Raw genomic sequence first — 13,209 nt, forward strand, 5'->3', positions numbered from 1 at the left:
GTGACACTGTTCAATCCACGATTGTCACAGCAACCCTTACACTGCCTGTCACGTCTACTTCCGCTCCTCCCCTCCAGCGTTCAACGTCACCGGTTTACTAACCACCGGCCCTGGGATTCATCATTACACACACCTGGCATCAAGCCTTACACTGCCTGTCACGTCTACTTCCGCTCCTCCCCTCCGGCGTTCAACGTCACCGGTCTACTAACCACCGGCCCTGGGATTAATCATTACACACACCTGGCATTCAGCATTACACACACCTGGCATCAAGCCTTACACTGCCTGTCACGTCTACTCCCGCTCCTCCCCTCCGGCGTTCAACGTCACCGGTCTACTAACCACCGGTCCTGGGATTAATCATTACACACACCTGGCATCAAGCCTTACACTGCCTGTCACGTCTACTTCCGCTCCTCCCCTCCGGCGTTCAACGTCACCGGTCTACTAACCACCGGTCCTGGGATTAATCATTACACACACCTGGCATCAAGCCTTACGCGCACCTGCACATCATCATGAAACTCACCTGGACTCCATCACCTTCCTGATTACCTCCCATATATCTGTCACTCCCTTTGGTTATTTCCTCAGTTGGCATTGTTCCTGGGTTTATGCGTAGACGCTACTGTTATGGTGTCTTGTTTCATGTTTGTTGTTTAATTAAACGTTGCACCTGCTTCTCGACTCAGCGTCTCCGTTACACTGCCGTCCTTCTTAATGGTCACTGCAGGTGATGCTCACATGGGCGGTGGGTCTTCTTAAGGATTGCCTGGTAAACCTGAGGGGAGATGCATCAGTTGTACTGCATGATTGGCTCTGCATCACCTGTCTATATCCGATGCTTGACCTGGTCTGTGTAGCCAAAAGTGTTGTCTGTATTGGAGAACATGTCCGAGCAACTGAATTAACTGACTCCTCTGTTGGTTCATTAAGTGCTCAAAGTCCCCATCCACAGAGACCGGAAGATACTGGACTTGACTGTACATAAGACTGGTTGGGTCTGTCTCTTCATGGGCTGACAGATGAACATGCAACTCAATTTCTTGTTCTTCAAACACTGCAAAGTCTGGGGGCACAATCTCTGCAGGCCTGCTTATCTCACCCACTCTGGCTCGTGGATGCAAGTGTACACTAGGTAACACATATTATATTCAGTGCTGACTTTTCCCAGACATTTGCAATCATGGTAAACACTGCACGTCGGCTCAAGTGTAGATTACCTGAAAAAAAAGGTTATAGTGCGCTGCTCTATAACGCGCATTAGATTGAATCCAATTGTCTTTCTCTGAAAACCATGATTGTATTCAAGATGTTTTCTCGATCTTCTCCCTCATTGAATCTACAATAGAGACACCACTGACCCCCCCCCCCTCCCCGAATAAAAGATCCGCGTCAGAAGACCACACTGTCATTGCCCACATAGCTCCTCCATTGTGTGTCTGTCTCTCAGTGCTGTACGTGGGTGCTGTGATGTCTGTCTCCTACGTGGGCTGCCATTATGTTTCTGTTTCCTTGTCATAGTGAATTGTCCCTATTGGGGTGGTGCAACTGTAGGAGCCTGATGAGCCATCATGGGGCTTGTATGACTTCTGCTACCTGGGAGATATACTGTCTCAGTGGCTCTTTAAGCAGTGTTAAGGTAATTTGTTGAACAGTTAGAGCAGAGAATCATCTTAGTCTCATTTGTGCTTCTCTCTTGCGTACAACCTTTTTTGCCTGCTGTTTTCTGTTATTCTCCTTCTCTAAAGGGGGTAGAGTGTTCATTTCCTCAAAACACACACACCACAATGCAGGCTACATAAATGAGATTCCTAACATTCCAACAGTGGCACGGCTCCTATACAAAAGTTATCGACTGGCGTCGCCATGTGAGAGGTATATAGTAGTTATGTCTGCTACAGACCATTACAGTCATAGTTATAGCTGCCTGTAATATATACAGTGGACAGTAGCTGTTCAGGTATGGACCACTTAAGTTATAGTTATAGCCGCCACCCCTGGCACACACACACACACACACACACACACACACACACACACACACACACACACACACACACACACACTGTGGTACCATAACCATATCAGGATACAAGCAGTGCTCTGTGTTCTACGTAACTTCATCACATTCTTCAGTAAGTGTGTCAGGCTGGGGATGAAGGATTCTGAATGTGTGTGTTTGGAGGATGTTGGAGTAAAATCATATCAAATCCAATTTTATTTGTCACATGCGCCGAATACAACAGTGAAATGCTTACTTACAAGCCCTTATGCAACAATGCAGTTCAATAAAAATAAAAAAAACATTTTTTATTTTTATTTCACCTTTATTTAACCAGGTAGGCTAGTATAGAACAAGTTCTCATTTACAACTGCGACCTGGCCAAGATAAAGCAAAGCATTAGGACACAAACAACAACACAGATTTACACGTGGAATAAACAAAACATACAGTCAATAACACAATAGAAGAAAGTCTATATACAGTGTGTGCAAATCAGGTAAGATAAGGGAGGTAAGGCATTAAATAGGCCATGGTGACAAAATAATTACAATTTAGCAATTAAACACTGGAGTGATAGATGTGCAGAAGATGAATGTGCAAAGTAGAGATACTGGGGTGCAAAGGAGAAAAAATAAATAACAGTATTTTTTATTTATTTTTTATTTCACCTTTATTTAACCAGGTAGGCTAGTTGAGAACAAGTTCTCATTTGCAACTGCGACCTGGCCAAGATAAAGCATAGCAGTATGAGCAAACAACACAGAGTTACACATGGAGTAAACAATTAACAAGTCAATAACACAGTAGAAAACAAAGGGGGAGTCTATATACAATGTGTGCAAAAGGCATGAGGTAGGCGAATAATTACAATTTTGCAGATTAACACTGGAGTGATAAATGATCAGATGGTCATGTACAGGTAGAGATATTGGTGTGCAAAAGAGCAGAAAAGTAAATAAATAAATAAAAACAGTATGGGGATGAGGTAGGTGAAAATGGGTGGGCTATTTACCAATAGACTATGTACAGCTGCAGCGATCGGTTAGCTGCTCAGATAGCTGATGTTTGAAGTTGGTGAGGGAGATAAAAGTCTCCAACTTCAGCGATTTTTGCAATTCGTTCCAGTCACAGGCAGCAGAGTACTGGAACGAAAGGCGGCCAAATGAGGTGTTGGCTTTAGGGATGATCAGTGAGATACACCTGCTGGAGCGCGTGCTACGGATGGGTGTTGCCATCGTGACCAGTGAGCTGAGATAAGGCGGAGCTTTACCTAGCATGGACTTGTAGATGACCTGGAGCCAGTGGGTCTGGCGACGCTTATGTAGCGAGGGCCAGCCGACTAGAGCATACAAGTCGCAGTGGTGGGTGGTATAAGGTGCTTTAGTGACAAAACGGATGGCACTGTGATAGACTGCATCCAGTTTGCTGAGTAGAGTGTTGGAGGCCATTTTGTAGATGACATCGCCGAAGTCGAGGATCGGTAGGATAGTCAGTTTTACTAGGGTAAGCTTGGCGGCGTGAGTGAAGGAGGCTTTGTTGCGGAATAGAAAGCCGACTCTTGATTTGATTTTCGATTGGAGATGTTTGATATGAGTCTGGAAGGAGAGTTTGCAGTCTAGCCAGACACCTAGGTACTTATAGATGTCCACATATTCTAGGTCGGGCATGCGGGTGCAGGCAGCGATCGGTTGAAAAGCATGCATTTGGTTTTACTAGCGTTTAAGAGCAGTCGGAGGCCACGGAAGGAGTGTTGTATGGCATTGAAGCTTGTTTGGAGGTTAGATAGCACAGTGTCCAATGACGGGCCGAAAGTATATAGAATGGTGTCGTCTGCGTAGAGGTGGATCAGGGAATCGCCCGCAGCAAGAGCAACATCATTGATGTATACAGAGAAAAGAGTCGGCCCGAGAATTGAACCCTGTGGCACCCCCATAGAGACTGCCAGAGGACCGGACAGCATGCCCTCCGATTTGACACACTGAACTCTGTCTGCAAAGTAATTGGTGAACCAGGCAAGGCAGTCATCCGAAAAACCGAGGCTACTGAGTCTGCCGATAAGAATATGGTGATTGACAGAGTCGAAAGCCTTGGCAAGGTCGATGAAGACGGCTGCACAGTACTGTCTTTTATCGATGGCGGTTATGATATCGTTTAGTACCTTGAGTGTGGCTGAGGTGCACCCGTGACCGGCTCGGAAACCAGATTGCACAGCGGAGAAGGTACAGTGGGATTCGAGATGGTCAGTGACCTGTTTGTTGACTTGGCTTTCGAAGACCTTAGATAGGCAGGGCAGGATGGATATAGGTCTGTAACAGTTTGGGTCCAGGGTGTCTCCCCCTTTGAAGAGGGGGATGACTGCGGCAGCTTTCCAATCCTTGGGGATCTCAGACGATATGAAAGAGAGGTTGAACAGGCTGGTAATAGGGGTTGCGACAATGGTGGCGGATAGTTTCAGAAATAGAGGGTCCAGATTGTCAAGCCCAGCTGATTTGTACGGGTCCAGGTTTTGCAGCTCTTTCAGAACATCTGCTATCTGGATTTGGGTAAAGGAGAACCTGGAGAGGCTTGGGCGAGGAGCAGCGGGGGGGCGGGGCTGTTGGCCGAGGTTGAAGTAGCAGGCGGAAGGCATGGCCAGCCGTTGAGAAATGCTTATTGAAGTTTTCGATAATCATGGATTTATCGGTGGTGACCGTGTTACCTAGCCTCAGTGCAGTGGGCAGCTGGGAGGAGGTGCTCTTGTTCTCCATTGACTTCACAGTGTCCCAGAACTTTTTGGAGTTGGAGCTACAGGATGCAAACTTCTGCCTGAAGAAGCTGGCCTTAGCTTTCCTGACTGACTGTGTGTATTGGTTCCGGACTTCCCTGAACAGTTGCATATCACGGGGACTATTCGATGCTATTGCAGTCCGCCACAGGATGTTTTTGTGCTGGTCGAGGGCAGTCAGGTCTGGGGTGAACCAAGGGCTGTATCTGTTCTTAGTTCTGCATTTTTTGAACGGAGCATGCTTATCTAAAATGGTGAGGAAGTTACTTTTAAAGAATGACCAGGCATCCTCAACTGACGGGATGAGGTCAATGTCCTTCCAGGATACCCGGGCCAGGTCGATTAGAAAGGCCTGCTCACAGAAGTGTTTTAGGGAGCGTTTGACAGTGATGAGGGGTGGTCGTTTGACTGCGGCTCCGTAGCGGATACAGGCAATGAGGCAGTGATCGCTGAGATCCTGGTTGAAGACAGCGGAGGTGTATTTGGAGGGCCAGTTGGTCAGGATGACGTCTATGAGGGTGCCCTTGTTTACAGAGTTAGGGTTGTACCTGGTAGGTTCCTTGATGATTTGTGTGAGATTGAGGGCATCTAGCTTAGATTGTAGGACTGCCGGGATGTAAAGCATATCCCAGTTTAGGTCACCTAACAGAACAAACTCTGAAGCTAGATGGGGGGCGATCAATTCACAAATGGTGTCCAGGGCACAGCTGGGAGCTGAGGGAGGTCGGTAGCAGGCGGCAACAGTGAGAGACTTATTTCTGGAGGGAGTAATTTTCAAAATTAGTAGTTCGAACTGTTTGGGTATGGACCTGGAAAGTATGACATTACTCTGCAGGCTATCTCTGCAGTAGACTGCAACTCCTCCCCCTTTGGCAGTTCTATCTTGACGGAAGATGTTATAGTTGGGTATGGAAATCTCTGAATTTTTGGTGGCCTTCCTGAGCCAGGATTCAGACACAGCAAGGACATCAGGGTTAGCAGAGTGTGCTAAAGCAGTGAGTAAAAAAAACTTAGGGAGGAGGCTTCTGATGTTGACATGCATGAAACCAAGGCTTTTTCGATCACATAAGTCAACAAATGAGGGTGCCTGGGGACATGCAGGGCCTGGGTTTACCTCCACATCACCCGCGGAACAGAGAAGGAGTAGTATGAGAGTGCGGCTAAAGGCTATCAAAACTGGTCGCCTAGAGCGTTGGGGACAGAGAATAAGAGGAGCAGGTTTCTGGGCATGGTAGAATATATTCAGGGCATAATGCGCAGACAGGGGTATGGTGGGGTGCGGGTACAGCGGAGGTAAGCCCAGGCACTGGGTGATGATGAGAGAGGTTGTATCTCTGGACATGCTGGTTGTAATGGGTGAGGTCACCGCATGTGTGGGAGGTGGGACAAAGGAGTTATCAGGGGTATGAAGAGTGGAACTAGGGGCTCCATTGTGAACTAAAACAATGATAACTAACCTGAACAACAGTATACAAGGCATATTGACACTTGAGAGAGACATACAGCGAGGCATACAGTAATCACAGGTGTTGAGTTGGGAAAGCTAGCTAAAACAGTAGGTGAAACAACAGCTAATCAGCTAGCACAACAACAGCAGGTAAAATGGCGTTGACTAGGCAACGGGGCCAACAGATAAAACAAACAAGCAGAATGGAGTACCGTGATTAATGGACAGTCCAGCGTGCATCAGCTATGTAGCCAAGAGATCAGTGTCCAGGGGGCAGCGGTGGATGGGGCAGGGAAGCTGGACTGGCGAGTGTTATCCAGGTTAAAAAAAAACTAACAATGACTAAATAGCTTGTAGCTAGTTAGCTGGTTAGCTTCTGGGGGTTCTTGAGTGTGTACTAAAAATTAAAAATATAAGCGATTCCGTATCACATTGGGTGAGGCAGGTTTCCGGAAGATATAAACAAGTTAAAAATCAAAAAGAGAAAGTAAATATGGATCCAGTGAGTGTTTGGGACGCGGCGATTCAGACGGTTAGCAGGCCTGTGCTAACAAGCTAACAGTTTGTAGGCCCGGGCTAAACAAGGTAGCAGTTAGCGGACCGGAGCTGGACAAGCTAGCAGTTAGCAGGCCGAATTAGCAAGCAGGGAGATAGCGAGGGCTAGAGAGTTAGCCTTTGGGGGACGTCGCGATGGGGTGAGTCTGTTTATTCCTCTTCATGCGGTGACATCGATAGACCGGTCGTGGGCCCGGGTATTGTAGCCCAGGAGTATGCTACGGTGGTAGCACAGGTGCGCTGGCCGGGCTAGCTTCAAGCTAAGTGGGTGGAAACGCTAGCCAGGAGTAATCATCCGGGGTTGCGGTTTAGCTAGATAGCTAGCTGTGAAGATCCAGCTGAGAAATGTTCCGTTTGCGGTGGGAATCCGGGGATGAATCCGGGGATGAAAAATAAATAGGTCCGTTATGCTCTGGTTAGAGTCGCGTTGTTCGAACTGGCGAGAGCTTTCCGAGCTAAAGGTTAGCTGATGACCGGTTAGCTGAAGACCGCTAGCACAGCTGGTGGTTAGCTGGCTAGCTTCAGTTGAGGGGTTCCGGTTCCGAAGTAAATATAAATACTTTAGGAAAAATAGCTACATTGGGTGAGGCGGGTTGCAGGAGAGTATTGGAAGCTTAGGTTTAGCAAAATGTTTTTAAAGAGATATGCTTAGAAAAATATGTAAAAAAACTAAAAAGAAACGATATATACAAGGGACACGACATGACAGGACGACTTACTGCTACGCCATCTTGGATTTTATGGGGATGAGGTAGTTGGATGGGCTATTTACAGATGGCCTATGTACATGTGCAGTGATCTGTGAGCTGCTCTGACAGCTGGTGCTTAAAGTTAGTGAGGGTGATATGAGTCTCCAGCTTCAGTGATTTTTGCAATTCGTTCCAGTCATTGGTAGCAGAGAACTGGAAGGAAAGGCGACCAAAGGAGGAATTGGCTTTGGGGGTAACCAGTGAAATATACCTGATGGAGTGCGTGCTACGGGTGGGTGCTGCTATTGTGACCAGTGAGCTAATAAGATAAGGCAGGGCTTTACCTAGCAAAGACTTAGATAGATTACCTGGAGCCAGTGGGTTTGGCAACGAATATGAAGCGAGGGCCAACCAACAAGGGCATACAGGTCGCAGTGGTGGGTAGTATATGGGGCTTTGGTGACAAAATGGATGGCACTGTGATAGACTGTATCCAATTTGCTGAGTAGAGTGTTGGAGGCTATTTTGTAAATGACATCGCCGAAGTCAAGGATCGGTAGGATAGTCAGTTTTACGAGGGTATGTTTGGCAGCATGAGTGAAAGATGCTTTGTTGCGAAATAGGAAGCCGATTCTAGATTTAATTTTGTATTGGAGATGCTTAATGTGAGTCTGGAAGGAGAGTTTACAGTCTAACCAGACACCTAGGTATTTGTAGATGTCTACATATTCTAAGTCAGAACCGTCCAGAGTAGTGATGCTGGACGGGCGGGCAGGTGTTGGTAGCGATGTGCTGGTAGCGAAATTGATTTAAGAAAGTTAAAAAAGTATCACAATAAAATAACATTAACGAGGCTGTATACAGTGAGGACAGGGGGTGGGGGGGCAATGCAAACAGTCCGGTGTGGCCATTTGATGAATTGTTCAGCAGTCTTATGGCTTGGGGGTAGAAGCTGCTAAGGAGTCTTTTGGACCTAGACTTGGCACTCTGGTAGCGCTTGCCGTGACTGGAGTCACAAGGCACCCGGCATTATTACTGCATTACACACCTCACTGCACAGAACACATGCACACGCACACGCACACACACACACACTACATTGGGATTTTTTCAGTACAGGTGCATCAAAGCTGGGACAGAGAGAATGAAAAACAGCTTCTATCTCAAGGCCATCAGATTATTAAACAGCCACCACTACAGAGGCGGCTGCCTACCTGCAGTCTTGATATCATTGGCCACTTTAACCCAAGCCACTTTAATAAATGGAGCACTAGTCACTTTAATAATGCCACTTTAAGAATGTTTACATATCTCGCATTACTCATGTCATATGTATATAATGTATATTGTATCCTTCACTATCTATTTTTTACTACCTATTGCATCTTAGCCGCTCTCTCACTGCTCATCCATACATTTTATACTTATATATTCTTATCCCATTCCTTTACTAGATTGTGTATTAGGTTTTGTTGTGGAATTTGTTAGATATTACCTGTTAGATACTGCTGCACTGTCAGATCTAGAAGCATAAGCATTTCGCTACACTCGCAATAACATCTGCTAACCATGTGTATGTGACCAATAAAATTTGAAGTAAAGATTTGTCACAAGAATTTTAAATCCCAATGATAATAACTAACAATCAATAGCTTTGACCAATCCCCGAGGTTTGTAAGACCATGGGTATAATAATAATTAGGCAAAGACTCAGCTTATGCAAAAGGTTAGTACAGTTTATTCATGAGAACGTTCTAAAGTCAAGAATACAAACACAGTCTTTATAACACACTCAAACAAGTTCAAATCTTAAGCTGCGCCTTGCTCAGACAGTCTGTGTTTTTCCACTACACAGACACATTGTTTAGTCTGCAACATGTTTCATAATTTTCTGCAAGCCAAACAGTTTCTCCCCTCCACGGCTGGAGACAGAATGTCCATGTAAGGAACACAGTATTACAACTTGTCTGTCGATAGCTCCTCTTATCATTTGTTTCACACTTGCACCCTGCTTACATACTAAAAAGGAACAAAAGGTCCTTGTTCTAATTCTGACTAAAACTACACACATCATCAGATTATAGTTTTATGATTCTAATGAATTTCATACAATTATATGGTTTCAGAGTGGAAGTATTTAATCATTATCTTTAAACATATAAATTATTTTATCAAGATTGAAAAAAGTAAAGGGCCTAGACAGCTGCCCTGGGGAATTCCTGATTCGACCTGGGTTTTGTTGGAGAGGCTTCCGTTAAAGAACACCCTCTGTGTTCTGTTAGACAGGTAACTCTTTATCCTCAATATAGCAGGGGGTGTTAAGCCGTAACACATACATTTTTCCAGCAACAGACTATGATCGATATTGTCAAAAGTCGCACTGAAGTCTAAAAAAAACAGCCCCCACAATCTTTTTATCATCAAGTGAGTTGGACTTGGGTCATTGATAAGTCATTATCTCAATGCAGCCTTATAATGCAAGACAAAGGAGCTGATCGTGGACTACAGGAAAAGGAGGGCTGAACAGGCCCATTCACATCGAAGGGGCTGAAGTGGAGCGGGTCGAGAGTTTCAAGTTCATTGGTTTCCACATCACCAACGAACTATCATGGTCCAAACACACCAGGACAGTTGTGAAGAGGGCATGACAACATATTTTCCCCCTCTGGAGACTGAAAATATTTCTAATTGTCAAAGACTCGAGTCACCCAAGTCATAGACTGTTCTTTCTGCTACCGCACGGCAAGTGGTAATGGAGCGCGAAGTCTAGGACCAAAAGGCTCCTTAACAGCTTCTACCCCGAAGCCATAAGAGTGTTGAACATTTAATGAAATGGCCACCCGGACAATTTACATTGCCCTCCCCCCCTTTGTTTTTACACTGCTGCCATTCACAGTTATTATCTATGCATTGTCACTTTACAAATTACCTTGACTAACCTATATCCCCGCACATTGACCAGTACCCCCTGTATATAGCCTCGTTATTGTTATGTCATTTTCTTGTGTTACTTTTTGATTTTATTCAATTTGTTCACGTTAGCTTATTTAGTAAATATTTTCTTAACTCTATTTATTGAACTTCATTGTTGGTTAAGGGCTTGTACGTAAGCATTTCATGGTAAGGTTGTATTCGGCGCATGTGACAAATAAAATTTGATTTGATTTGATTAATGCTGTGAAAGGATCCATGAACCCAAATGATTTGGGTGGATCGCATCCTCCTTATAATACAAGCTTTGTTTCCAGAAGGTATCAAAATTGTCAATAAATGTTACACCCACAAAGCTGCAATAGTCTCGTAGCCAGTTATGGAGGACTAAAAGTCTGCTGAACCGTTCAATGCCACGATTTAGGGAGGGCAGAGGGCCAGATATTATGGGGCATTTGTTGGTGTCAAGTAGAGACCCAATCAGTTGTTTAAAATCCATCTTCAGCTGTTCTGGAGCTGCCATTCATAATGTCACTTGACCCCACATGAATCATGACAGTATCAAACCCCCTGGTGATATCCTGAACTTTTGCCCCAGGAAAACACAAAGTGTAGACTGCGAGGCCAGATTGCGAGGCCAGAGCCACAGAACTCATCTGAGAAGAGGGCTGCTGAGACGCCGGCTGCGTGCAGGCCACAACAGCCAAAGGGACACAGCTCTGATCCAGAGAGCATGGCCCAGCGAAGGGGGGCCGTGGTGGTCCAGGCTGTGCCCAGGCATCGGATTAACTAGGACAGGGAGAGGTAGCTGGAGGGGCATCCACAGCCATGGAGGGAACGCCCAAGCCGCCGGCAGAAGTCAGCTGATACAGGGGCTCAAAGCGATTTGAAAGCCTGAACGAGGGGGAAGAAGGCAGGCACACCGAGAACGATTCTTCTCCTTCTTTCTAGTACAGACACATCCATTTACACTCACCTGGAGTCGAGACAATGAGCAGCCATTTTCTGGTTCAAGCTAGTAGAAAGGTGCAGTGGCGGAAATTGATCATATTCCAGGAAGGTCCTATTATCATCCTGGTTTTTTAAAATATATATATTTTAGTTTTAAGCCTATCCCAAGCGTGAACCCTTACCTTAACCATTAATGCCTAACCATAATCATTTGGAGTTAATGCCTAAACTTAACCTTAACACTTCAACATTTGACGTTTGAGAAACATGGGTGAACAACTAATTCTGACGTGAGACTGTGAGAGCTGGTAGGTCGGAGTCACATATACACACACAAAGCATTTATTGCATTATCACACTCTGTCAAACACAGTTCCTTATACACTCTTAAGAGGTTGCCTGCAAGAGTGTGTCTGATGTAAGAGTAACACAAACCACCTGCTTTCAGCCCAAAGTGAAAAGTAAAAGCTTCGATAGGACCAATACAAAACACACAGTCTATCCTTCAGTACAGGGCTAGAGTCTCTCCTTCAGTACAGGCTAGCCTCTCCTTCATTACAGGCTAGCCTCTCCTTCAGTACAGGCTAGCCTCTCCTTCAGTACAGGCTAGCCTCTCCTTCAGTACAGGCTCTCTCTCTCTCTCTCTCTCTCTCTCTCTCTCTCTCTCTCTCTCTCTCTCTCTCTCTCTCTCTCTCTCTCTCTCTCATTCAATTCAATTCAAGGGCTTTATCGGCATGGGAAACATGTGTTAACATTGCCAAAGCAAGTGAGGTAGACAACATACAAAGTGAATATATAAAGTGAAAAACAACAAAAATGAACAGTAAACATTACACATACAGAGGTTTCAAAACAGTAAAGACATTACAAATGTCATATTATGTATATATACAGTGTTTTAACAATGTACAAATGGTTAAAGGACACAAGATAAAATAAATAAGCATAAATATGGGTTGTATTTACAATGGTGTGTGTTCTTCACTGGTTGCCCTTTTCTCATGGCAACAGGTCACAAATCTTACTGCTGTGATGGCACACTGTGGAATTTCACCCAGTAGATATGGGAGTTTTCAAATTTGGATTTGTTTTCGAATTCTTTGTGGATCTGTGTAATCTGAGGGAAATATGTCTCTCTAATATGGTCATACATTGGGCAGGAGGTTAGGAAGTGCAGCTCAGTTTCCACCTCATTTTGTGGGCAGTGAGCACATAGCCTGTCTTCTCTTGAGAGCCATGTCTGCCTACGGCGGCCTTTCTCAATAGCAAGGCTATGCTCACTGAGTCTGTACATAGTCAAAGCTTTCCTTAATTTTGGGTCAGTCACAGTGGTCAGGTATTCTGCCGCTGTGTACTCTCTGTTTAGGGCCAAATAGCATTCTAGTTTGCTCTGTTTTTTTGTTAATTCTTTCCAATGTGTCAAGTAATTATCTTTTTGTTTTCTCATGAAATTTGTTGGGTGTAATTGTGCTGTTGTCCTGGGGCTCTGTAGGGTGTGTTTGTGTTTGTGAACAGAGCCCCAGGACTCTCTCTCTCTCTCTCTCTCTCTCTCTCTCTCTCTCTCTCTCTCTCTCTCTCTCTCTCTCTCTCTCTCTCTCTCTCTCTCTCTCCGCCCCCGAACACGGTCTGGCTGAGATGTGTGTGTTTGGTGCCATGTCTGTGATTAGAACTCTATTCATCGACATTCATCTTCATTCCTATGTTCCCCTCCCAAGAATTCTATTAGAGCCCACCCGAAGCCCAATAGAGAACACACACCACACACGCGTGTGCGCGCACACACACACACACACATATATAAGATATAATATGAGTCTAGGAATGTTTTGCTTTTCTAAGAATGGACAAGCATAAAATCCAT

The sequence above is a fragment of the Oncorhynchus mykiss genome, chromosome 5 (genome assembly GCF_013265735.2).
Source record: "Oncorhynchus mykiss isolate Arlee chromosome 5, USDA_OmykA_1.1, whole genome shotgun sequence".
NCBI lineage: Eukaryota > Metazoa > Chordata > Actinopteri > Salmoniformes > Salmonidae > Oncorhynchus > Oncorhynchus mykiss.